Source organism: Pezoporus flaviventris, unplaced genomic scaffold, assembly GCF_033815535.1.
Source record: "Pezoporus flaviventris isolate CSIRO_AGI_PZ_B2104156 unplaced genomic scaffold, CSIRO_AGI_Pfla_v1 ptg000007l, whole genome shotgun sequence".
NCBI classification, from domain to species: Eukaryota; Metazoa; Chordata; class Aves; order Psittaciformes; family Psittacidae; genus Pezoporus; species Pezoporus flaviventris.
The window spans coordinates 92,244,775-92,270,076 of record NW_026892555.1 but is presented as its reverse complement, the minus strand read 5'-3'; the positions used below and the strand labels follow the sequence as shown (position 1 = coordinate 92,270,076).

The window sequence follows — 25,302 nt, the reverse complement described above, 5'->3', positions numbered from 1 at the left end:
CTTATTTGTCTGTTATAGTTTATCCACTATATGGGAATCATGTAGTTATATAAAACTAATACTATTAATAGCAGAGAAGGCAGCAACTTCTCTTTCAAACTTTAAATACAAACTCTATCAATTTAAATGGAAGCATGATCCATAATTAACGTGGCACAGTGTTACGTACAGGAATATTGAACCACAGTGAAAAACACAGGAAAAGGAAGTATTATAACCATGCCTAACCATAGAGAATATAAATGCATCCACACAAATCTTCCAAATGTTCCTTCGTGGGGTGTGCATTTACAGCTTGGTATTAGCTCAGGAGGACTGATGTGAGCTGGAAGACAAAACCAGCAAGCATCACTGGGGCAACAGTGTAGAAAATTGTAGGACTTCCCCCCCACACACACTGTAACAAGGAGTTGATCATCCCTCGTTAATGAACGGCCAGTAACAAGCATGTGTGGAAGCAGTAGTTAAAAATTGGCCAACAAGAAGGGCCAAGTGATGGTTATCTGAGTTTTTGCTTTCTGGCTTTGGCAACCAAGGATTCTTGGTGTTTCTGAAGACATGAATGCTAAAGATGGCATTTCCAGCAACATCTTCGCAAGAGGTGTACTGAAGTTGGACATCAACACTGCCTGAAAAACAACTCTTCTTCCTTTTAATATGAGTCCTAAAAGCAAGGGAAGGTAGCAAGAGAAGGAGCTGTATGTAGCTGGAATTAGCTCTGTATTTTAGTAAAACCCTGTATAGTTTATGAGCCTGTTCAAGAATGACCTTTTACTTTAATTTTTAACTAAGAAGAAAAGACATACAGTACAGGTATAATATTTATCCTCTAATACTTAGTGCAGAACTTAAAAAGCATGGTAGGAAATGGCCAGTTATCTACTGAGCATCTACATATGATTCTACAATACTATTGTGTTTAATTTAAATACATTGTCAAATTAATAAGGCATGAATTGTTATTCTATTTATTTACTTATCATTAAGTGATAGAACATTCTCTTCCACATCCTAAAGGTCATTACCACAGTATATTTATTTTGGCTTCTCAGTGGTGTTGAACATCCATTACTGTGCCTTTTACAAATGCATACATAAAAAAAAAAAATCACTAATTCATGCTCCTTCAGTACTGCCAAGAACACAGCAAAGTGTAATCAAGCTGCATATGGTTTGACTGCAGTAAAGTGTCTGCATCCTGCCTACACTATAGGTGTAGCTCTACTGGAAGAAATATCCCAACTAGGTTTCAAGGGTTGTATAAAATCCTCCTAGAGGAACTTGAGAGCCTAGAAGAAGAGCTGTCCTCAGCTGGCTCCAGTTTGATTCCTCTGCGTCACATTCTGAGCCTAAACAAAAGTTACACTCATGGCTGTGGTGCACAATTCCAATCTACTTACATGTTTTCCTCCCACAATTATGAACCAGTAAGGGAAAAAAATTGACCAACAGTGCTTTAGTTACAAAATCAACAGATGCATGACACAAATTCTTGAATATGCCATTGCAAGATGATACTCTTAAAATAAACATCAAAATATTACGTACCACACAGTTGTGCCTTTGTTTGCTAGGGCTGAGATGATGGACAAAGCATCTACTCTAATACTGCAAGAGCTTCTGACTAGAAGTTCCAGAACAAAAGTCCTAGTCCTCCAGTCTTGCTTGTGCTAGCAGGATATTGGACTCTCTTGGATTCTCACTGGTAAATCAAGCTTCACATTGGCACATAGCGTATCGGGTATCAAAAGCCAGGGTCCTGTGTTGGAACAGGAATGGAGATGTTTGCTACTAAGGGGCACGCAATGTTTGAAATATTCAGTGTGTAACTGAGAAAATAAACATGAGGTAATAAAGGCAAGCCAATAGTAATCTGACTAATCCCCCATTTTATTTTTTTTTTATGTATATATATAGTTGAACTCCATATGCGAACTTCAAAGAGATACTATAGTAATCTTGTACAGTAATCAGTGTATCGTGATTGTGTATGTTAAGGAGTTGAAAGAACCTTTTCCATAGTTGATTCTATTTAAGAAAATGTATTTAATACTAATTTGAATTTACTTTTTTTTTTTAGTAAAGGTCATTCTTAAGGGTGAAACAGGAAACATTTAAAAATTAACTCATGCGTCTCTAGCACAATCACTTGGCTGTTGTGCTTGCACCTTTTTAGAGACGGCTCTAGCTGATGACATGAAAGTCACTGCAAAACAGATTTAATCGGGCTGTTGGGTGTTTCTCAAAGGGGCAGAGATTACAGGAAGCTTTCCTAACTTAACATACCTTCTGTGTGGAACTCAGCTGTCAGGCAGGACTGAAAAGCAAGTGTCTCAGTGAGGCTTTGTTCTCAAATTCAGGCAGTTCTCTACCTTGTCCTGGGGCTCCTGCAGTTCAAGCAGCACGTCTGCCTGGCTGGGCCAAGGGTGCACATAGTCACAGGTATGAGAGATGTTGCATGTGGTCCTTCAGAGGCCATCTTAAGAAAACAAACATAATAACCAATGAGCAAAATCTGCATTGGTTGTACATGTTCCAACTAGGTCACAAACATCTAGTTTAAAAGCTTGTCTCTATTACCGTTGTGCCTGTTTAAACAGACTGAGGAAAAGTTTGGTGATCATCTGTTTTTGCCAATTCTATTATAGGTTAATAAGCACTTTGACAGGTGCTGGTCTTCAGGTTTTCATCTGTTAAAACTATATAGGACTTCATCTGCAGATCTCCGTGTGCTTTCAAAAAGGGTTATTACCCCACTTTGACTGCTGGAAAATGGTGGTGAAGAGGTGCAGTGACTTGGCTGGAAGTCACCCGCCTGGCCAGTGTCAAAACTGTGGATAAATCCCAGGACTAATTCTTTATCCCAGAAGCTGCCTCAAAATAAATACTACAGAGAATTGTGCAATGGAGTGTACTTTTGGGAATGGTGGCAGACCATGATATGAAAATGCATGTAACAAACTGAAATACTGAGAAGTAATTAGATTTAAGACAAGAAAATAACCATAGAAGTATGTGTGAGATTAAATATCATGTCGTAAAGGAACTTTGCCTTGGCAAGGTGAAATATTTATTTTTAAAACATGCTGCATTTTCTAGATTATGTCTCTAAGTCATAGTTTCGTGTTTGGTTTTACTTGCTTGGGGGTTTTTTGATTAATGATTAAGGGTAGCAACAAGGACTACAGCCCTGAAATGATAATTTCCTGAAATGCAGCTTCTGGAAATAGTATAGATATACATTTGCAGACTCTCAATCTAACTGATGATTTTGACTTGCGCTTGCTAGATAATCAGTTCTGAATCTCGTTTCATCGAGTTATTCCATGCTTTCACCAACAGATCATTCAGGTGGAAGTTAACCAAAGGGGGGCAACCGTTATGGCATACCGCCCTCTTGAACTGCAGGTGTCTTGGGGAATCTGCAGCCCAGCTAGGACGTTATGTTTGGGCACTATTGAGTATACATGCTTTTCAGCTGTTCACTTTGTCTATGTCGTGTGGCTGACCACACAGTCCCAGGACTAATGGTAGAGTTCCCACAGCTTATTTTGTGGGTCTGGTATTTTGGGTAGTCTGAGATTCATTCATCCTTTCAGAAAATCAGTGGAAGCAGTCAGTCCTGAAGGAGTCAACTCCTTTAACCCTGGGCAGTAGAAGACATGCACGGATGGAGATAAAGTAATTAACATCTACTTTCATTTGTCTATATAATTTTTTTCCTCACTACACATCTCCATTCTTTTGCATAAGATTCTCTTGCAAACTCACCTGAGTTTAGGCTACTGCACACAATACAAATCACAGATAGTCTCTGATATTCATCCTGTTTCTTCTATTTTTCTTTCAAACAGCCTGCAAGACTTTCTACGTGTCTCTTCAGGCCAGTCACACCTTTAAAATAACCCTAACGGGTGACTGAAATCCTTCAACATGGAATATGTTGCTTAGCTACCTCCAAGCTGAAGGTCAGGCTTAAAAACTGCTTTACCCTGGGTTGCAGCCACCTACCTTTTGGGTTCTGTGTGAACAGATCATTAAGGTTTAATAACATCTGTCGAGCTCTTTGCCAGGAGCCCTTGGAAACACAGCCCAACAAGAGGTTGTACACCAAGAGCAGAGTCACTCAAAGCAAAGTTTACGTCACATGCACACACATATGAAGATGGAAATATTGAGCAGACTGGGATGGATTCCTCAAGTCATTGCATGCGCTATCCCAGGGGATGGGGCCAGCTCTTGCACTGACCCTTCGCCACAGCAGCATCATCATAAAGATCAAGTCAGTGAATCTTCCAGGGCTGTGGTCTCCTCCCCTGTGCTGAGCAGGGAGAACAGTCCCTCACAGAGGCAGTGAGGCGGCCCAGCAGCAAGCCTGAGGACTGCGAGGTTACCTGGGTAAAAGAGGGCTGGTTGTCGCCCACATCTTGCTGTGGCAGCAGGCCTCTTCCTTGCAGGAGTGCCAGGGATCCCTCTCCAGTGCGCACATTCCCTGGGACGCCAGATGAATTATGGATGAGTCAGCCAGAATTTTTCCACACGCTTCCGCTGCTGCACAGTGCTCATCGCCAACTGAGCTGTGGTTTTCAACCGCTGTCTAGGCCTAATGCTTCCAACATTAAAAAAAGGAAAAAAATACTGCTCTCATTTTTCTGGAGTGCTCCATGGCAGGGCATGGGGAATCCCGGCACTTGTGCAGTGTCAGGCCCCCACAGCCATAATGTTTTGCTGAATAGCCTAAGCATGTGTTAGAAATCATTTGCTCCATTCTGCCTGCTTTGCTCCCCTGTCCCTCCCACTAGCTGAGTGTATCAACAGAGTCAATTAGAAGAGACAGCAGCAATGCTGAAACTGATTTGAATTTCAACCAGGATCTGCTAGCAACTAGAGCTATGTACTGAGAGCTGAGGGCAGGCAGTTACCCAAGGACATAGTGATGCCCATGTGTACTAAAAGTATTTTGGTTTTTGAGTCCTTAGGTAGATCTAGATTAATTTATGTTTAGCAAATGTTGATTTCTTTTGCTCTTCTTTGAGAACATGAAATGTGTGTGGTCTTAATTTGCAATGATCATAGAAAAGAAACAGTCCAGTTCTGGAAATGTTTGCTGTGAGACAAAGCACAAAATCCTTCCTACAACAGCATTTGATGAGTCCTTTCAGAAAGACTGTAGCTTTTGTAAATGGGATAAAGCAACACTGATGTCAAACTGTACAGCATGGGAGACTAAGCGTTAATTCAAGTCGTATTATAAATTTCTATTATCTGCATTCAAGTTGCATCTAGAACTCCCAATCAAGACAGGCTTCAGCTGTGCTAAACACTACATCCATAGAAATGACAGTTTGTGCTTTAAAGCACTTAGCATCTAAATAGACAACATGAAATAAACTGGTGTGAAGTCAAAGAAATGAAAGAAAGATCCCTACCGGCTCTTTACCTAGACACAATCAGTAGGCTGCTTGGCTGCATTCAGGGAAGTCTGAACTCTATGTTTATCTTCAGACAGCCTGAAAACTCATTGATTTTAATGGGAGAGAAGCATAGGAGTATTTTCCCTGAATATATGTATGACCTCTGAATCCAGCCCCAAGGAGGAATTTGAAGATGAATGATGCATTGTTTTACAGGCTAGCATGGCTGAGATGTCGCAGGAAGGAATAAAGGCCAGTCATGATTTTGGGAAGGCCATAACTAGGGTGTCCTGGAATTGCCCATAACAGCAAAAGTCCTTGATTTGCACAGTCCTCCCTTAAGAGCTATTAGAATGCAGATGTCCCAGTTGGCCCTTTTGAATTCTTGGAGGTTAGTTGTATAGGGCCCTATTTACATAGCATATCATCTCAATTATTCATGCATACATTTTATGACACCTTTGCCATAGTAATTAAAAGGGCTTCTGGCTGTGAAGCCAGAATATGATCCAAGCACAATACTGTGATGGAGATAATTGATCTTTACCGTGAACTACTCTATCCACCTTATTTCTAGCTTTCACCTCTGGCCATGGGATGTGGCTATGTCTGTGACTATGTCTGTGACTATAGGATGACAGAGCCCCTTGCAGTTAAGAACCTGCACAGCCTACTGTTCATCATCAGGTTCCCTCTTAATCTTTTCAATAAACTAAAGAGACTGATCGTAAGTCTCTTACCATAAATCATCTTTGCTTAGATATCATGTAACTCTTATTGCTCCTTTGTGAAGCTTAAATTGTCAACATCATTTTTCTCAAGCGTGGGCACCAGAACAAGACACACTATTCCCTTAATGTTACTGTAATATCACCTCTTTACTCCTACAGAAGGTATTCTACATCCAGGGATCACATCAGCCTCCTTAGTCACTGCATCATTCTGGCAGCTCCTGTGCTGTGGGTTGCCCATGTGACAAGGTTTGTCAGTGATTCTTGGAATACTGTGATTCATTCAAAGCTGTCTGCACTGCTGCAGCAAGTGGGGGCCCTCCTGCAGGTGAGAGATCAGAAGTCATTTTAAGTAATCTTTCATTTTTTACACATCACATCAGCACAACATGTGCTGGGGTGGCCACAGATAGTGAGGTGTGCTGCAGTTCCACTGCAGTCCGCTACTTAAACATTCCTGTCATCCTATGGAAAAACCCCACACATTTAGTCATGTACAGTTTATAACTGATCATATTTCTGTATTGGTCTGAAATACATCCACTTTGCCATGCTGAAAAGCCCCCCCCCAGCCCAAGGTTTTTTGTGAGACACAGTGATTGCATAACTTCTTCGACGAGGAGGAGACTCCTTTCTTTAGATATGTAAGTATGTTTCTAAGTAAGCAAACAGAGCTAAAAGGTGGTAATTAAAGAAGCGGCATCTATTTTCCTTCAAAATGAAAATACAGTGCTGTGTTTAGAAACCTGTGTAACAATGCAAGGTTTCCATAAGTGCATTTACTTACCCAGAAAATTTTATTGTACTATTTAAAGTTTAGGCAAAACCAAATCAAAAGATCACAGAAGTAGTTATGTTGTATGTTACAGGTATTACAACACTATGATGCAAGCCAACACAAGCCTCTAGTTTGACAAATTAGTTTTGAATTACCATATTTGAAGACAAAAGAGTTGTTCTCATTTCTCAAATATTCTATCAGGTTTTCTATCTTAGATACATGTTCAATCTTAAGTAAAATTATCATGTTCATGCACGATATAAATATACTCCAAAAGATTAGAGTGTGCAATGCTGCCCTGCTTTTAACTTTTCTTGTCTGAGATTACAAAGCAGAATCCACAAAATTAAAAAAATAACAGTTAAAAGGCAGCAGATCGTCTGTTTAGCCCTGGGAACAGGTTGCTGAAATTTGGATTTATCTCTGTGCCAACAGAGAAAGCATGAAGGAAAAGAAAAGAAGAAAGACCCAGAGTCATACACACAAAAATATACCAATGTTAGGTCACTGCAATCCGGAGCAGAAAGTGCCACAATTTTTCTGAGGTAACTTTGTTCAAAGGATTAAAAAATCTCACTTCATTTACACCAGTAAATTGGAACACAAAATACAGCATACCTTACGTATTTTCATTTCAATAATAGCGCCATAAACTGAAACATATGTCAGTCTCAATACAAAATAGGAATAAATTCACCTCAATTCAGTACCCACTTATCCCTGTCCTTTGGTTCTGGTACCAGAGCCAATATAATCAGGGAAAAAATAGCACATGCTCTGGGACAATTTGTAGGTGCTTCACCATTCCTAACTGTGACAATCTGGGAACTCTGCCTGTGTGTAATTTTTGTATTCTCATTTAAGGTAAGAAATTGCTGAGTTACCATATCTCTCAGTGGATGTGGAGCTGAACCATCAGGCCTGTGTCACACGCCTTCCAGAGATGAGAAGGCAGACAGTTACTAGAACTCAATTGCTCCCATTCAAAATGGATGCATGTTTGGAAAGTCATACAGCTGGAGGCTAAATCAGTCCTGCTGTGTTTGCCTGATAAGTGAGGAATAGAAGAACTTTCTCAGATGTATAGGCCAGGATTGAGCTGTGGGGTATGGTGTGATGATGCAGCTAAGCATCTGTACAGCTCTCTGACACCAAATGGGGCAGTCCTGACTCGCCCAGGCTGTGCTCATGTGATCCTAATGGTGGGATGGCTCCCCTGGCTAATCCATTAAAAATGCTGGTCACCTTGTTTGGCAAAACCAGTTTTCTACTACTTTAGGTCTCTTGAAATTTTTGCAGAGAGACAAGATGAGCTCCAGTGCCACAGGAAGGGAAGCTGCTGAGGTGCACAGCTAAGGAGGAAGTGGAGTGGAATAGCCCCTTTTTGGCAGCAAATAATTACTTGGTGCAGCGAGAGAAACTGTCTTAATGCCACCATGGACCTGACAAGCTGGAGTGCGCTCAAAGTCACAAAAACCTTGAGCAGAAAAGGCAACCTTCCTTTCATAGCACATTGATTTAGCTGTGAGATCCAACTCACAGCTAAGGAAGATGTTTTGTAAGGTTTGAAGGAGAGTAGAAAGCTTCAAAGTCTTCTGAGCCCAAAGAAAACAGAAAATTCAGGCAAGGAAAACCACACAAATACCAATTATTTTCCTAGATCTGTATGCTTTTGAGCTGCCTCAGTAGGGCATGATCAGTGCTAGCACTCCTTAAAACATGTGCCCAATTGCTTCCACAGCCGTATGTCCATGAAGAGATGCTCTGTACTCAGTAACCCCATGTTACTTTATAGGAAGGGAGGGACAAAACCTGTGCTTGAGTTATGGGAAATGTGGGGCAATAGGAGGAGTTTTCAGAGATTATAGAAGCCAAGCTGTAAGAGGTCTCATTTCCACAGAGGGGTAACAGAGACTTTCTGTGTAGGAAACCAGGGATAGAGCCGGGTCTGTGAGCTGCTCAGACTAAACACAGTGGAAGAATACATGCACCCAATGCAGCAGGAGCTAACCATCACCACCTAGGAGCAAGACTGTATGATAACTGCAGGGCCTAGCTCCTTTTTTTTTTTTTGTCATGATTCTTCCTTGGTGAAATATTCAGAGACCTTTTGGTCCAGCCTACATCTGTATTTCCTGACTGAAATGGAATATGACCCCCTCCCCAAAGTCCCCTCACCAGCACTTTAGGTGAAAAAAAGATGTGCAGTCACTGGCCCTATTTTTCCTCTTACGAAATCATTTATCTTTGCCTGCTGAGCTAACCCACATTAATAAAGCAAAATGCAAATGATATGCTCGTCTCTGCTGACCCTGACTTTGAAAACTGGTTTTTCTTTCCCTGCTTCTCATCTTTGACAAAAGATGCAGGCGTAAGCTTTGAAGTCAGCAGGTATATCTGCCTGTCTGTCAAGTGATCTGAATCCCACTTCTCATTACGCAGACTTTCAGTACAATGATGCTGTAGGAAACGATAGATTATGCCAATTAGGGTAATTAAATAGCTCCATATTCCTCTAGCAAAATCTTTCCCTCCTTTCCCTTGACTCTGTCTCCTTATGGCTAATTCTTGCCTTCCGTCTTGCTCATTTGCCTGAAAACCAGTTTTGATGCTAAAGTACATCCATCAGGTTTCAGACAGTGGAAAGAAAAGTCTGAAAACAGCTTCCTTACCCATGATGGTAAGAATTCTCCTATGACTTCTTTTTACCGTGCAAGACTGCATAGACCAATTCCTAAAGATATTAAGACTCATACCACTTTCTTTCACATGCTCTTAACACTTCTCTCTCTTTTGTTCCCTCTAGTCCTTCAGAGCCTCCACTAACTTTCCTCTAGTGTGCACACTGTTATTCTCAATATTCACAACAGTTAGTAATTTCCTTGGCTCATCTCTCACCAAGACTACCACAACTCACATACAGCAACTATTTCCAAGCCTCGTTTCTGCTGTCTTACATTTCTGACATTCTGCTATCTACTCTCATTGCTCCCATGACTTCTGCTTCCTTAGAAGAGGTTGTCTTTATTTATATCTTCGCTGATCCCCGTCTCTTACTTTTGTCATCTCTCTGCCAACTTTATCTTTCCTCTCAACACTTTCCCTCCTTGGCTTTCACGACTCCATCCTCACTTCTCCCTTTTGACAGCTGAGGCTTTCTTTTCCATTCCCATTCGGCATGGAAATCTCAGCAGGCTTCTGTCTCTCCATGCAGATCAGTACCCAGTCACGTTGGCAGCATTCTGCATCAGTGACGTGTGCATTTATCTTGGTCTCTTCATCCATCCAGTTCTACATTTTAGCCGCTATGTCTTCCTGGGGAAGTGTCTTTGCCAATTTGATGTTCACACATGGCTGCTGCTGAACTTCTGAGGAGCCCGCTGAAGTGCTACTCCAATCCCTCTACTGTATTTATAAGGCCTTCGTTTTTTCTGACCCCGTTGCTTGGACTAATCAAAACTAGTCCTAGCCCAGGCAGTGGGACCAAGACCAAAAGCTTGCAACCTTTTCTCTCAAAGTCACACTACTCTTGTATGTCCCCTCCCTTTTCATTTCCCCTGTATCTACATGGGAGATAGTTGTAATTGCCCCTTCCCTGCTATTACAAACCAAAAGTCAATACAATTATTCCTGTACATTTTCTCACCTGTTTAAATCCCTCCCCTGACTCCCTCTTTTACCATCATTCAACTTTTCATTTTCTTCCCCTTTCGCAGTCACACCGCCTTCTGATCACTTTTACTTCTTATCATGCCATGCGATTCTCCTTCTGCATTATCAGTGATGCAAACATTAATCCTTGTGAAATTTGTTGACACTCCTTGTTTCATACTTCTGCTCATTCTGCCTGAATAGATATAATACAAATCATAAAAGTTGGGCAAGTTATCTTTCCCCTCTACCCTGACCCTTTCAGGTAAACTTGAAGAAGCCAGAGAGGAAACTGGAGTTAACTCTTAATTTAGCCTAAAAGAAAGAAAGAAAAAAAAGAAAAAAAGCCCAACAATATTAAAGAACAATTTGATGAAACTGGGAAAAAAAAATAGTTTTAGTGTTGGTTTTGTTTGCCTGGTTGGTTGTGTTTTTTTTTCTCTCATCACTGAGGGATTAAAAAGTACAGTGAGCAAATAAACAGAAGCTGATGAAAGTCAAGCAATCACACATATAAGGAAGAATCTATTAGCTGCCTAGAGAGCACTGAAACGGATATTAAAATTTTTTTTAGGACAGTATGCAGGATGGAAATTGTGGCTGCACTGAGGAAGGAAGAAAATGACTAAGGCTGACTTAACAGGCTAACAGCTTTTTTGCCCAGTCCAGCAATTCCATGGTCTGTTTGAATCTCTGTCTAGAACTTTCCAATTTAGGGATTCATCCTCTGAACAGTGCTGTTGTATGTAGCTCTGTTAATGCCAATCTAAACAAAGTAATTTCACCAGTTTGGGGTCCTAGAGCCTGATAGTCTGTAGACGTAGCTCTGCCACCTCTACTATAAACCATGTGAATGCTCATATTTGAAGGGAATAACCAGTCCAGTAAAAACTCTAGTGGCACTTCTGCCTAATACTCAAAGCAATGAGTAGGGCAGAATACAAGTTTGTATACACTTGAAGATGAGTCTTCTCTTCTTCAGATTTTTAAATCAGTATCACCTCTGAATTCTGAGCAGAACAAGGGAGCTGTAAAATGTATCAATTCAAAAATTACCTGTGATAAAACATCACCTGGGGCACTGTGCTTTGTGCAGTATGAATAATGGACATAACAGACAGGAAAGAATAAAACAAACCTATGCAAGGACGGGTGCAGCAGAGAAGGCTTGAGTTACAGATATGTAATTATGTAGTCACTCAGTTTAGTCACGCATGGAGCTAGGTCATAGAACCATATTATGTTTCGGGTTGGAAGGGACCTTAAAGACCATCTAATTCCAGCTGTCCTGCCACAGGCAGGGACACCTTCCACTACACTAGGGCACAAAGCCCTATCCAGCCTTGACCACTTCCAGGGATGGGGCAGCCACAACTTTTCCGGACAACCTGTTCCAGTGCCTCACCCCATCATAGTGAAGAATTTCTTCTGTGTATCTAATCTAAATCTCCCCTCTTTTAGTTTAAAGCCATTCCCCCTTGTCCTGCCACTACATGCCCTTGTAAAAAGTCCCTCTCCAGATTTCTTTTAGGCCCCTTTAGGTACTCGAAGGCTGCACCTAAGATGTCTCCTGAGCTTTCTCTTCTCCAGGCTGAACAACCCCAGCTCTCTCAACCTGTCTCCACAGGAGAGGTGCTGCAACCTCTGATCATCATTGTGACCTCCTCTGGACTCGTTCTAACAGGTCCACATACCTCTTGTGTTGGGGGCCCTGGAGGTTTTGCTGACTTGAGATCTCTCCCTAGGCTCTGGGCATGTACTGCTGGCACTTGAACTGGTAGGAGTGGGAAGTTTTGAGGTTCACCTCCTCTAGCAACTTTAGTTTAAAGCCCTTTTCACCATCTTGGCAAGCCTATGACTGAAATGCTCTTTTCCTTCTCTAATATATAGGCCCCATCACTCTCTGGTAGAGCAAGTTTCTCAAAGTGAGTCCCACGGTAAGTATGTATGTTGCTTTATGAGTGAGCATGCTTACTTGTCAAAATGACTGATCAGCCATTGTAAAGAATAGCTTCTCTTGTGTACAAAACAATAACAGGACACCTGAAACAGAAGTGTTGCATATGAAGTTTTTTCTAAAACTGGCCAGCAAAATTTCTTACCTCAGGGATTTTTCTTGTCCTATTTTTACATGGTGTGCTATGTATTGATGCAACTACATCAATAAAAAACATTAATTCCCTATGAGGGAGGCTAATAAGCTGTATAAAAGGGACTTACACCAGCCTATTCCCATTGTATGTTATAGCACTGTAACAGGATATGTAATATTCACATTTTTCTATATATGAATTGCTGTACTTGGTGCTCAAAGATAAAACAGGGAAATCAGATACTGCCTCAGCGGGGGCTGATAGCATTTCAATGCCAATGGGAGAAGAAAGCCATGTTCCCTGGAGAGGGGGGCTCCTGACAATGCAGAGAGGTTCCTCTGTACCAGGGGTTCCAGGCCAGAGGAAGTGCGGTGGGAAGCAGTGGGGGCCCTGCTGTCCACCACTTCCCAGGCTTGAACCCAGAAGAAAAAGCAATCTCACCAAACACCAGTGGAGAAGCTATAAAGCTGCCTGGACATAAAGAATGTCTGGAGAGGCTTGGCTAGAGAAAACAGGCTGGTGGCATAAAGGAGGCTAGAAGGAAAAGTTCCCTGTAACTCTCCTGGATAGCTGTGGTGGGGGGGGGACTCAAGGCACTCCCTGGCAGCTGTACAGCTATTTTTGTCATTAAATGTAAATCCTAACCTTCCCCTCCCCATGACATAGACCAAGGCAAAGTGACTCAGTCTCTCTCTACAGTAGTAGACCTCAAAGCAAAACATCATCCCATTAACACAATAACCTAGGTTACTCATCCATGGTTTCTGCAGGCTCCTTCCACATCTCCTCTCCGATGTGCCATTTATGTAGTCCCAGAATCTTTACCCTGAATTAGGTCTGCTGTCACAGCTATTCAAGACACTTCATCTCCCCAGAGTTTGCATTCCTGGATTAAAAATTGCTGCAAGCTGGCCTGTCTCCCTTTGTGAGCAAGGGGAAAGGTTTCAGCTTGTGACATTCAAAAAACACTTGCTGATTTCTCCCTAGGCATGTGCCATCACAGAAAAATGTAGTTACTTGAACTGCATAGGGATAGGGAAGGGCTGGTAAGACTCTGAAGCACCGTACTACACACAGTCACATGTATTAATTGCTTAAATGAACATACACCAAAACCAAGTGATTTTAAGCACTTAAAGTCTGAATTCCAGACAAGGCCTCTAAAGCCCACCCTGGTTTTGACCCTCTTGATGCTTTCTAATAACAATCCTAGCACAACTGTGAGCACCAGCAAGTTTGAATAAAAAGAAGTGGGAAAAAAAAGAGAGAAAGGATTACTTACAAATGATGAGGCAGGAGACAATGTAAACCAGTTTGACTAGGTGCAACTGAGCAAACATTGACAGACTATAGCAAGTTACTGCAAAAACTGTGAGACAAATCCCATCCCCTTTGCCACTGCACTGGGTGCAGCGTTGCTTTTAGCAGGATCCCTTTGATTCAGCTTAACACTCAGGTGAACACATTATTGGGGTGCAGCCCTTGCCAGTGGGTGTATTTTAGCCTCCTAATGGCACATTTGAGATGTTAGTTTAGAAAGTAAATCTAAGCTGCTTGATTGTAAGTGTACCAATGCATTAGGTTTGACCCAGTGTAAAGTTTCTTAGCAGTTAAGCTGGTCACTGGAGTTAATTCATTAGCTCCTGTGCATGTGCCACAGAAGGTTTATTTTAGCCTTCAAACACATAAAGTCAAGGTGAACAAAATCAGAAAGTCTTAAAATTAGGCTCTTGTGTTCCTCCACTAGACACACTCAGCTAAATTAAAACAACAGTGTACCGGGTGCAAAAGACTGGTCTTCATCTCTTTTTTTGTCCAGGTACCTTGGAGTACTAATCCATATAATGTACAAAGAAGCTGTAAAAACTTCCTTCTAGAATTATAACAATGGAAGAAATTAGGTCAGCTATGAAAGAGTAGGTTGGATATAATCAAGTTATAGCACCCCTGGGACACAAAAGGTAGCGCTTTTCACATTTGCATTTCGTCAACTTACACAGCTTATTGCTGTGGGAGGAATTTAAGACAAATAACAGTAAGACAGGATTTGCCAAAATGTTGGAAAACCGTTTGATCATTAATCGCATTTGCTAAGACTGTGATTAGGGTAATTGCTCTGTATTTCTTTTCACAGACTCCTTGTCCATGGGGGGATCAGGAAGGACTACCCCTTAGTCAGCTTAGTTGGCTCTTTCTGCCTTTTTTTTTTTTTCCCCTGAAGCATCAAATATTTGCCCCTGCAAAGGCACAATACTAATGGCTGGACACTGAGTAGCCAAGTAGTGATCTAAAAAAGTAGTATCTGTTTAACTGTAATTGTATCTCATTTTCTTTCTAAGTAAGTAGTTATTCTTTGGATTGAATTTCTGGAGTTGGTAGCAGTGGGAATGTTCAGCTGGGGTTTAGATGGACTTCCATAAAAGCTGAGCTTCGGAAATGCCACCTAGTATTTGAAAACACTTCCTTTCCTTGGTGTGGCTAGTGGCAACAATAGCAAGGAAGGTCTGAAGCTATGTTAGTGGTTGTGTCGTGTATTAATGCTGTCCCCCTAGTCTGGCTCTAGCTTCCTTGTTTTGTTACACAGCTGCATAAAAAGGTTCTTGTCTAAATCTGAAGCAATATTTGAAAACTCTGTTCTAATTACTAGCACATGCATTTCTGTGACACACATCCCTGTGGAATCTGGGCATTGCTACTCTAATTTAGAAGCACTGATATCATTATAACAAGCATAATACAGACCCTAGACAGACTAAAAACTCTCTTGGATACTACAGCTTTCTTTTGAACGGTGGCTGTAAAAGTGTTCTTGTGGTTTGGGTTTTGTTTTGTTGGGTTTTTTTAATAATTATTATTTCAACAAGTACATATGAAGCATGCTAAGTTTACAAGAAAACAAAAAAATCCTGTTCTTCCTGTCAGTGCTACAGGCTCATCCTGTGCTTCAGAAATCCATTTGATTCTTTGCCTCTCAGATCATCGGCTGCAAGGGTTCTGTAGGATAAATTTATGCCTTGTTTACATTGAAGAAGGCTGTCTTCAGGTTCTGCTGCCAGTGTGTGTGTGCACAACATGGAATTGCACCCAGCTCATTTGCTCTCTCTCTGCTATGTTGTTTCTGAAGAGCCAAGAGGATTAAAAAAAGCAGAAAACATTTGTTGTTATTAAACCGAGTTCATCTCATCTGACTTTAAGTAAACAAAGTAATAAATCTATTAAGAAATAAGATGCAACTTTTATAGTTACTTGCCAGGAGAGAGCCATGCCTTAAGGAAGAAAGAGAATTGAGGAGTTTTATGCCAGAGGCATTCCTGAGAAAGGTAAGGAGGTATGCAAATAGAAATCTAATCTGGTTCTGACGTACGTGCTTCGGCAGAAAGCTATTGTTAGACAAACATGTTGCTCCTGAGCAGCAGAACTAACGAAGCCTGATTTCCTATGGATTTGTGTCCTTTGTCCCACATCTTTCTCCTTCACCACAATAATCCCAGCTCTCCTCATGCCTCTGATGACTCTGTCACTACCGAGAGACAGACTCTGGAGCTAGTCTGGAGCTATAAAAATACTCACTGTCAGCACGTGTGTGCTGACTGGCCAGCTGGCTGGCAAGCAACATAAAATGGCTGAGATCTTCCTCCCTTTTCTTCGGTCAAGGTAGCAACCTGACTGTCTGTCCTTCATCCCACTGCCAGATTTCATGAAATGTTTTTAAAAAGAGAATTATGTTCAACATTATCACTCTTTCAACTGTAGTCAAAATCTGATTTGCCAGAGGGTTACAGAGAATTATTAGGTACAGGACAAACACCGATTGCGTAAGCTTTGTTTCCACAGGAAACTAGATTCAGAAGTTCAGCTCTTTTCTCTTCTTAAAAAACCAAGAAAACCAACAGGGCTGAATAAGAAGTCTTCCCACCGTCATTTGTAGCTGCAATAGTTTGTGTAAGAAATGGTGGCTGACCTGCTATCTCACCCTAAAAGTTAAGTCTGATTTTTTTTTTTTTTTAATAAAGAAATGTGCCAAAGCTTCTGTTGCTGCTGCTAGCACTGAGACCTTTTATATGGCTAAATATTCCCAGTCTGCTGCACAATCATTATTGCCCCTTTCCAAAGGAATACGTGCTGCTCCTCTGTGGTCTGCTCCCTGTGCACCATTCCATCCCCAGCTTTGGGAGAGCTCCACTGGACTACATCTGCACACTGCCTGGATTTCAGACTACACTGAGCAATAAACATCGTCTGCTCCAAGTGCTCCCTCTGTCGTATTTGTTTGAATCATGACCTAATGTTTTGGTTTTGTTGTTTATTCCAGTTTCTTCAATACACACTCCCACTGCTGCTTTACCAAGCTGCCAATGAAGAACCTTCTTTAAAGGGCTTTAGCTATTTCTCCCCAGGAAACCTAAATAAAGAAGTAAATAACAGAGGAGACGCAAGCTGAAAGCTTTCACCTCCCAAATCACTTAATTTTGTCTCCCCATCACATCTTAACATCTTGGTTATGGCAACTCTTCTATTGGCTGAGGAGGGCAGGTTAACAGCGCTTTAGGAACAGCAGATGTGTGTGTCATTTCGCCAAAGGCGAAACACAGTGCTGCCAGCAGTGCAGTGCTACAGAACAAAGCAGAGGCTTGCAGGGCAGCGCTGCAACATCTGGGATCTGGATGATGACCAGCAGCTGGAGTTGGTGGAGGGAAAAGGAGCAGAGGTTACTTATACCATCAAGATACCAGGAGAGGCTTCCATTTTATATTTCCTCTCAAGATGGCTGCAACTTCCCATCAGTCTCAGTTGGGCTGAGGTCAGCTGTTGAAATACTGCTCCACCTCTCTCACAGAAGAGTCTTGCAGGACCAGGACAGTGAGGAGCAGCAGAGGTGCCCACACTGAAGGGGAGCAAGGTGCTAAGGCTGTCCTTAAGTGAGGTGGCTTTTGCATCTGGGGCTGAGTATGGAAGGGAAGGCCCAGATTGCAGAGGGGAGTCAAGAAGACTGTAAAAACCTGAATTGCTTATGGGCCTAGGATTTTGGCACTCTAAGAAATGGCTTTCATACAAAGGTGAGAAACTTCTTTGTTCGTATCAGGACTGTATGTACAGATAGATATAACTGTGTGCATAAACATCAGGGTTGGGCATAGTGAATGTGAAACAGGGCAGATGTGTCCTTCCTTGCCCCTCCCCACACATGTACACACATGTATATACACACACTTACCCGTTTTCACCTTTGGACTTCTGGGAGCAGAACAGAAGATCCATCAAGGTGTAATGAGGAGGGGAGCACGCAGCCTAAAGACTCTTTCTGGGGACTGTTCATCTGCTGAGGACCTAGCAGGAAGGGAGGATAATTGAAGTGCACATTATCTTTAGCTATAATTAGGTGTTCGCATATATTAAAAATAGCTTTAAAGAAATGTAAAAGATTATTTCAGGATGAACATGAGCCTTAGTGCACTTCAGAATCTAGATGTTTACCCTTTCAAATTCATGCTGCATTGAGGGGAGTAGCCTATTAGTGCTGTCTTGAGCTTTACAGTAAATTATCTCAGATGCATTGGCAGAAGATTAGAAGACTTTAAAAATCACATTTTTCATATTCATTGAACACTAGGGCATGACATGGTTTTGATCTACTGAAATTACTGTAAAAGAAATGCTGTCAGAGTCCTGACACTTGAACTGATGGATATAATATGGTAGTTACAACCCTGGTACAAGTCTCCACCTAGGCAAAAAAATAAGCTTTACACTCCGGTGTTTATAGAAACCTACAACAGAGGTAAGTTCCCTATGGAGTCCTGTCTTTGCTAACATAAGCACCACACAGTCTAACGTGGCCATGTTGGTTCATGCTAGTCTTCCAGCCAGATTTCTTGCTGCTTCTACTGGACCATTATTCCAAATCCTAAATTCTCCAGTGATCAGGAACGTCTTTATCATTTCCATCCTAGATGTATTTATGACAAGTCTGTGTCCTTCACTTTACATAATTACTTGATTTTTCTTCTGTTTGCTACTAACATAGTGCCCTTGAGAGCATGCCCAGAGTCAGCTTAGCTTCAGTTTTCATTTGTTAGGCTAAATAAATCATGTTTCTGAACATCCTAGGAGCTCTTCTCCACTTTTGAACTGTTTTTTCTCAAACCCCAGCGATGTCATGTCATCATGAGGTTACTTCTTAATAGCATTATCTTTGTAATTTCTTCAAGTCAGATGCTGTGGAATCTGAAGTCAAGATCTATTAGACCTGTTGTGTTTTTTTTTGCCTACAAAGTCTGTTATACAGTTATTACCAAAGAAAGGTGCCAAATTAGTCTGACACAATTTACCCTTGGTAAAACTACACTTCGTTTCATGCAGTCTTCCTTTACCTCTCCAAGGATTCTTTCCTTTACATTATTTGAAAAGCCCCCTGTACTACTGGAGGTAGCAATCCAAGGTAAATTAAATAGGATGTGCTGGGGAAAGAGCTCAGAGGACCATGATTGTCATACAGATCAAATGTGGCTTCTGGAGTCTGACTAGTTGACTAACACTGATTATATATGGGAGAAGAATGAAATCAAGATTCTGGCACTGATGCCAGTCAACTGCAAGAAACAAAGCCTGTAATATCTAGATGTACTCAGCCATATTTATCAGTCTCTGTCACAAATGCTTGTTATGTATTTGATGAGCAGCTCCATCCATCTGAGCTCTGTGGTAGCAGAGACCACAAATAAAACAAAAAGAACCCCAGACAACAACAACCCACATACAGGCCTCTGGGGACAAGGTTTAAATTGAGTGAATCTATTATCCTGGCTAGCTAGGGACTCATCACTGAATTCACCAGTCTTTGTCTTTGGAAAGGCTAGATTCCATTCTGGGAAAAAAGCCCTTCAACCCTTGGGATCCCAGCAAAAGATTAGAGTCTCTTTTTATCCCTCAACAGTCCTATTTCATCCCCACTACAGAAAAGATTATGGCAAGGGCCGTTGTTTGCTATCCTCAGGCAGGCTGGGATCTCTTCTGAGAGGATAATATTTTGAAGTGCTTGCAGCCCTGGTAAGAAGTGCTATGAAAAATAGGCAGGAGCTACCTCTCTGCTCTTAAAAGCTAGATTTCCCCGTATAATTATCCCAGTAGGAGCTGGAATTTGGAGGACTCATCAGAGTGTGGGACTGAGCGAGGCACAAAGGCTGGCGCTCCCCCCTCCCCCAGCCCTACATGGAGCAGAAAGCAATGCAGCTCCTTTCTCTGGCAGCACAGAGCTCTTCCCCAGCAACAGAATCACGGTACTCTGTGTGCCATGATTTGACGCTGACATAATGCCTCTATATAATCTCTGATCATGGGAACTTCGGCACAGACCCGTTAAACCATCCTTGCCTACATAGCTGCTGTCCAAAATTGCCTCGTAACTTAGCAACTAACTTGCTACCTGCTATCACTCGTAGGCCTTCTTTAATATTACAATTTCTTGAGCTTTTCCCTTTCATCGCATGTATGTATTTCAAGTTTCCCCCTCCCTTGAAGCAATGCTTCAAGAAGCAACTCAGTTTTCTTGTTTTCGGCTTTTTTTTTTTTTTGGCTGCCCCTCTAATCTCTCCATAGTAATTCTGTCATATGAGTATTACTACAGCTCATTCTTAGACTTATCACCAAATCACCCAGCCCACCTGTTACTTCAGTAAGGGTCATTAGCAAAGAACAATCATCCTTTGGTAGTTTGCAATTGGGACTCAAACACAGTACACTAGAGCAACATCAAGAAAAGATCTGAAAAAATCAATCAACCAAATCCCCCCCCCCCCCCATCCCATATTTAAGTTACAATTTTCACACCAAGCCTGATGCAGCCTATATAAAACTTCACATATTTGCAACAAAGCTTTTCATCCCAGGACCACAGAAAGCAAGCCTCCATTTTCTGGATTAGCACGCTGCAACCACCAGTTAAAGGAACAGGCAGCTCCACATGCTGCAAAGGCAGTTGTGGAACAGCCGTCTGTCGCTATTGCTGGGTTTTGTCCAAGAGCAACGAGGAGCTGCATGCCTTAACCTTCATTTATGGACTGAAGTAACTGGCTTTGCTTATGTTTTCTTTCACTGTTGCTACAGTCTTATCTATTTGGTATCTCAGATATTTATACAGTACACAGACTTCCAGTACCTTGCAATTCCCACCCCCTGCTCCCCCGCATTTGTATCTGTTTATACATGATCCTGTGGCTTGTTTTATTCTGAGATCTTTGAGTACCTCAGGGTCTTGTGGTTTTGCTGCATGTGGTGATGTTCTAAGAGTGTACAGAAATATTTAAATTGCTACTTGAAATACAATTTGTACAAAAACTTTAAAAAAGCATCAATCAACACTAATCATGAAACCTTCATATAAATAAGCCTTTAACTTCCGTGAACAAGTAAAGGCTTGCAAGAGAGCCTTTGGTCATATTTTAATGCATTAAGCACTACTTCATTAAGAAACACATTAAGTCCCTGATCAAGAACAAACTGAAAACCAGCCCTTCCCTCCTTTAAATCTCTCTACAAGCTTGGGCAATGCGGGGTACTTGAAAACGATGTTAAAACTCCAAATGCATATAAAAGAATCTAAAATGCATTTATTAGATTACATATTGAACATTTCAAGTTAGGAACCACAAAGGAGAACTAGTTAGGAGTGCCCAAATACAGAACCATACATTTTTCTTCCTGTTGGGTAACAGCAGGAGAATACCTCTCAAAACACTGGCATTTATGTAAATGGACACAAGATTTCTATTAAACATTCACCTTCCACAGGAAGCGTATTTTTGCTTTGTTATTGATGACTACACCACTGTTTATCAAACAGGATTAGCTTCCTAAAACGTTCCCAACCCCCCAGTTAGCCACACTTTATGAATCACCAAATTTATAACTTGTCAGGCGTGGTCTGACACCTTAGGGCAAACTTGGACCCTGTTTCAAACAAGTCAAGTTAACTGCTTAACAGCTTAGCAGACAATGTGCTGTTACATTTTTGTAAGTCTTGGCTGTGCTTTTACTTAACAGCAGAAAAAGAAAGAAATACTTTAGCATAGCTTTCTGAGAGCTGTGGTCATGGGTATCTCCAAATCAGAATATTCAAAATGAAACCATTCACATAGAGAAGGGTGCTGCAGTGCACAATGGAAGGTGGCTAGGAGGATTAAAAACAATACTCCAAAGAACAAACCACTTCTAAAAAGCCCCCTTAATTTTAAAACAAGTAACCTTTTTAGAGGAAACAAAACTAATAAGACCTCTGCAAGAATCTTCCTATGGACTTCTGGAAGCGTGAGCCCCCTCAACTTCCATAGAATTTCAGCTTCTTCTTAAAAGCTTCCCAGAAGCCAGTCCTTCAGAATGGTACTGCAAAGTAATACATGAGACAAAGTAACTAACTACATCAAATAAAAATACTGTACAAAAGCATAAAACTCACATGCAGCATCCACATTAGACATGCTCAGTCTCATCTGTGCACCACTGGTGGTTAATTTTTTTGTATAGGTTCATGCTTGTAGCTTTATTTGGTCTTAAAAGCTCAGTGTAGAGTTCAGTAGCTCAGGCAAGGTGGCAGTTGGTGCCTTAGCCTAGCTGGCATCTAAGGAACACAAGGGAACTCTGCATGTCAATCACAAGGTATTAGAATTGACATGAAAGCCGTGATATAAAAGATTATCAAAACCTCCAGCCACTATCTGGATCTGGCTGCAGTAAGTAAAGGGAGTTTCTGAAGTGGCCTTTGTATTTATTAATTTCTTGCAGCACTGAGAGAATTTCGTAAATATATAATGCTTAGTACACCTTTACCACAAGAAAACAGATCCTAGGTAAAGACAGGAGAATGACCTGGAGTGACATAACTTACTCTGGACAAAATCACAATCAGAAGTGACATATTTCACAGCTGTTTATTCATGGACTAACACGCATTGTGGACAGTCCTATGGAAGAGGACAAGTTTTCTAACACCTGAAAAAGACCAAAGCACGCTGGAGATTCAAGTATAAACAGTATAAACTCTGAGTTTTCCCTTCATGCTGAGAAACCTGCCCATCTTCCCTTCCCGCCCCTGCTAAGATAACTGTTACTCACCCTATCAGTTCTGAAACAAACCTTGGAGCCCTGTATACAAGCTTAATTTGACCAAATCCAGTCGCCTGCTTCAAGTGTGCCATTATTATATTCCTGTTCCATATAGTTCTGGTTAAAATTCTCACAGAACATGTGCCATTACATGCAGAGGGGTAAAAAAAAAACCCACCCCAAAACCCAATCCCAAAATACACAGCACCCTTCTTTTTCCCTTTACACTTTTCCTCATGCAACAAGAAGAAACTATTCATGAATAGTATCAGCCATGACTCAAGGCAATATAATCTCAGAACGCAATGGAGAACCTTATGAACTCCTCAGAGTTTATAGGGTGCGTATTGGAACAGTGAAAGGAGGCAGGGCATTTGAAACATTACAACACATTGATACACCTATGTTGGCCATAAACATTGGCCCAAGATTGATATTTGTCACAATACTATAGTGCTCATTTCCAGTATTTTCTTTTTGATAGCAGTTGGGCATCCTCCCCAGAAAAATGGCATCTTCTTCCTTGGAATGGATAGATTTCAAAGGAACACTAGGCAAATACTGATATCTTCCTTCTGTGATCTTTATCTAGTTACAAAACCACATGTTAAGAGTAATAGGCAATTTCTCTGGCATAGAATTTAAGTGTAAAATAAAGAACCAACACTACTGCTTTAAAATGCTTGGCAATAGGGTAAGAAGTACCTTTTAAGCCAATGGAAGCTTTCCTAACAAAAGCAGAGCAGGCCCTCTGTCTCCAACAGCATATGCATTTGTTGCCAATTAAAGTGAGCACCAATATTCCAGACACATATTCGATTGTAAATTAACTTTCTATTTAGAAGCTAAAGAAAATTAATTGCTTACACAGAAAGCTTTACTCAAAAAAAACCCCAAAACCCACAAGCAACTAAAAAAACCCTAACAAAATCAAACAAAAAAACCCCAACCCCCCAAAACAACTCCCCCCCAAAACCCCAAAGCCAAACACACATCCTAAAACTCCCCCCAAAACACAAAAACCCATCAAAACCCCCCACCCAACAAAAAGCACATAAATTCAAGATACATATAGCTAAAGGAAAAGCAATTAAAAAAGATCATTGTTAAATAAATAATTTCTGAATACAACTTTTCCATATTGTTGTGGTTTAAACATTAAATATTAATTTTAAAAAATGATTTTACAGTGTACTTATTCCTTTAAAAGAGACTTTACACAGCAGTTTTGTGAAATATTGACTTGTCTTGTATTGATCATTTCAGAAATCATAATAAAGGCAGTTTACTTGATTCCTGAAAACACAGTAGGAGATGCTCACACCTTGCAACCAGTAGCTCATATGGACTGGTCAGAGGAATTTACCAAACTTTGCTGATTAAAACTCAAACAAAACAAAAGAAAAACCAGTTTTCCTGGGCAAGGTCTACAGATGGTAGCAAGAATAAGAGAAGAGTCCATGAAGTGGTATGACTCAAAATATCTGGAATGTAAAAGCATGCCTTCTCCAAAGCCAATAGGAACTGTGAATAGCTGCACAGAGCCAGGATTTCATCATTCATGACAAGGTCAGTTATGTGAATAGTCACAACTAAAGTAAGGTTTATTCTAGTGAATCAAAATATTTGTGGTTAGAGAAACTGAAGCAGACTTCATACCTACATTAAAAATGTTTCCATTTGTCAACTCATGGTTTTAAGTACAACTCTACAACATTCTGGGAAATGAATGATGCCACCAACACTTCCAATAGACAAAGAGCTGGACAGCGTGTGACTGAACAGTAACAAAAAACTTGAAGCAAACAATTTAGCTAATAATACATCAGTGAAAAGGAGATGGCTACCTTATGGATTTTTACTGAAGAGGGAAAACAAGAGAGACTGTGCATTTGTGCACATAGGAGTAACAAGCCTGTACACCACACCTGAAAACTTTATGGGAAAGGAAATAATACTTATGTTCTATTTATAGTGTCCTTTTCCTGAAGGACCCATTAACTTTGTTCCTTGTTAGAACACTCACCAAGAAGTGCTGGTTTGCCTCACACTTTGCTAATTTCAGGACAGTGCTGCTCTATAATCTTTCACTTCCTCCTTCCATTTGCCCTGAAATTTATTTGCATAGTAACTATTTTTGGCAGGACAGACCCTATATATAAAATTAGTTCTCAGTAGTTATTTTACCAACTGCTTATCAGATGCTCAGGCATACAGGCAAAGATGTGCTGATTACACAGACAAATAGAGAATCACCTGTCATGGGAAGGCAAGAACCAACACTCAAGTAATTCCAAACATCAAATTATTGCTTGTCTAATTTGAGAAAGTGTCAAGTCCTAGAAGTCAGTACAAAAAATCTTTTTAAAACACAAAAAAGTGAAGATCTTGAATATTGATTCATTCAAGTCAGAGGAGCAGTTGTCTGCAGTAAGATTTCCTTCTTTCCGCTTCAGTACTGAAGGGGATTTGACTTTGCTAAATCTTACCTCAAAAGAATTCCTATTAGCAGTGACTTACCTTCAAAGAGATTG

General features: G+C 40.9%; 1 long non-coding RNA gene across 3 annotated transcripts; it reads right to left on the bottom strand.

The window, feature by feature from the left end:
• Nucleotides 1-1,018: 1,018 nt before the first annotated feature.
• On the bottom strand, nt 1,019-25,209 carry LOC133267311 (uncharacterized). Of its 3 annotated transcripts, none has more exons than XR_009742733.1 (6): nt 24,795-25,209; nt 17,878-17,998; nt 10,607-10,773; nt 6,289-6,467; nt 4,395-4,609; nt 1,019-2,479 (listed from the first exon to the last, which is right to left on the bottom strand). It is a non-coding gene; the product is annotated as an uncharacterized LOC133267311 (long non-coding RNA). The 3 variants fall into 3 exon arrangements; XR_009742735.1 differs by having other exon boundaries at nt 4,395-4,603; XR_009742734.1 differs by lacking the exon at nt 10,607-10,773 and having other exon boundaries at nt 17,886-17,998.
• Between the last annotated feature and the right edge of the window lie 93 nt (nt 25,210-25,302).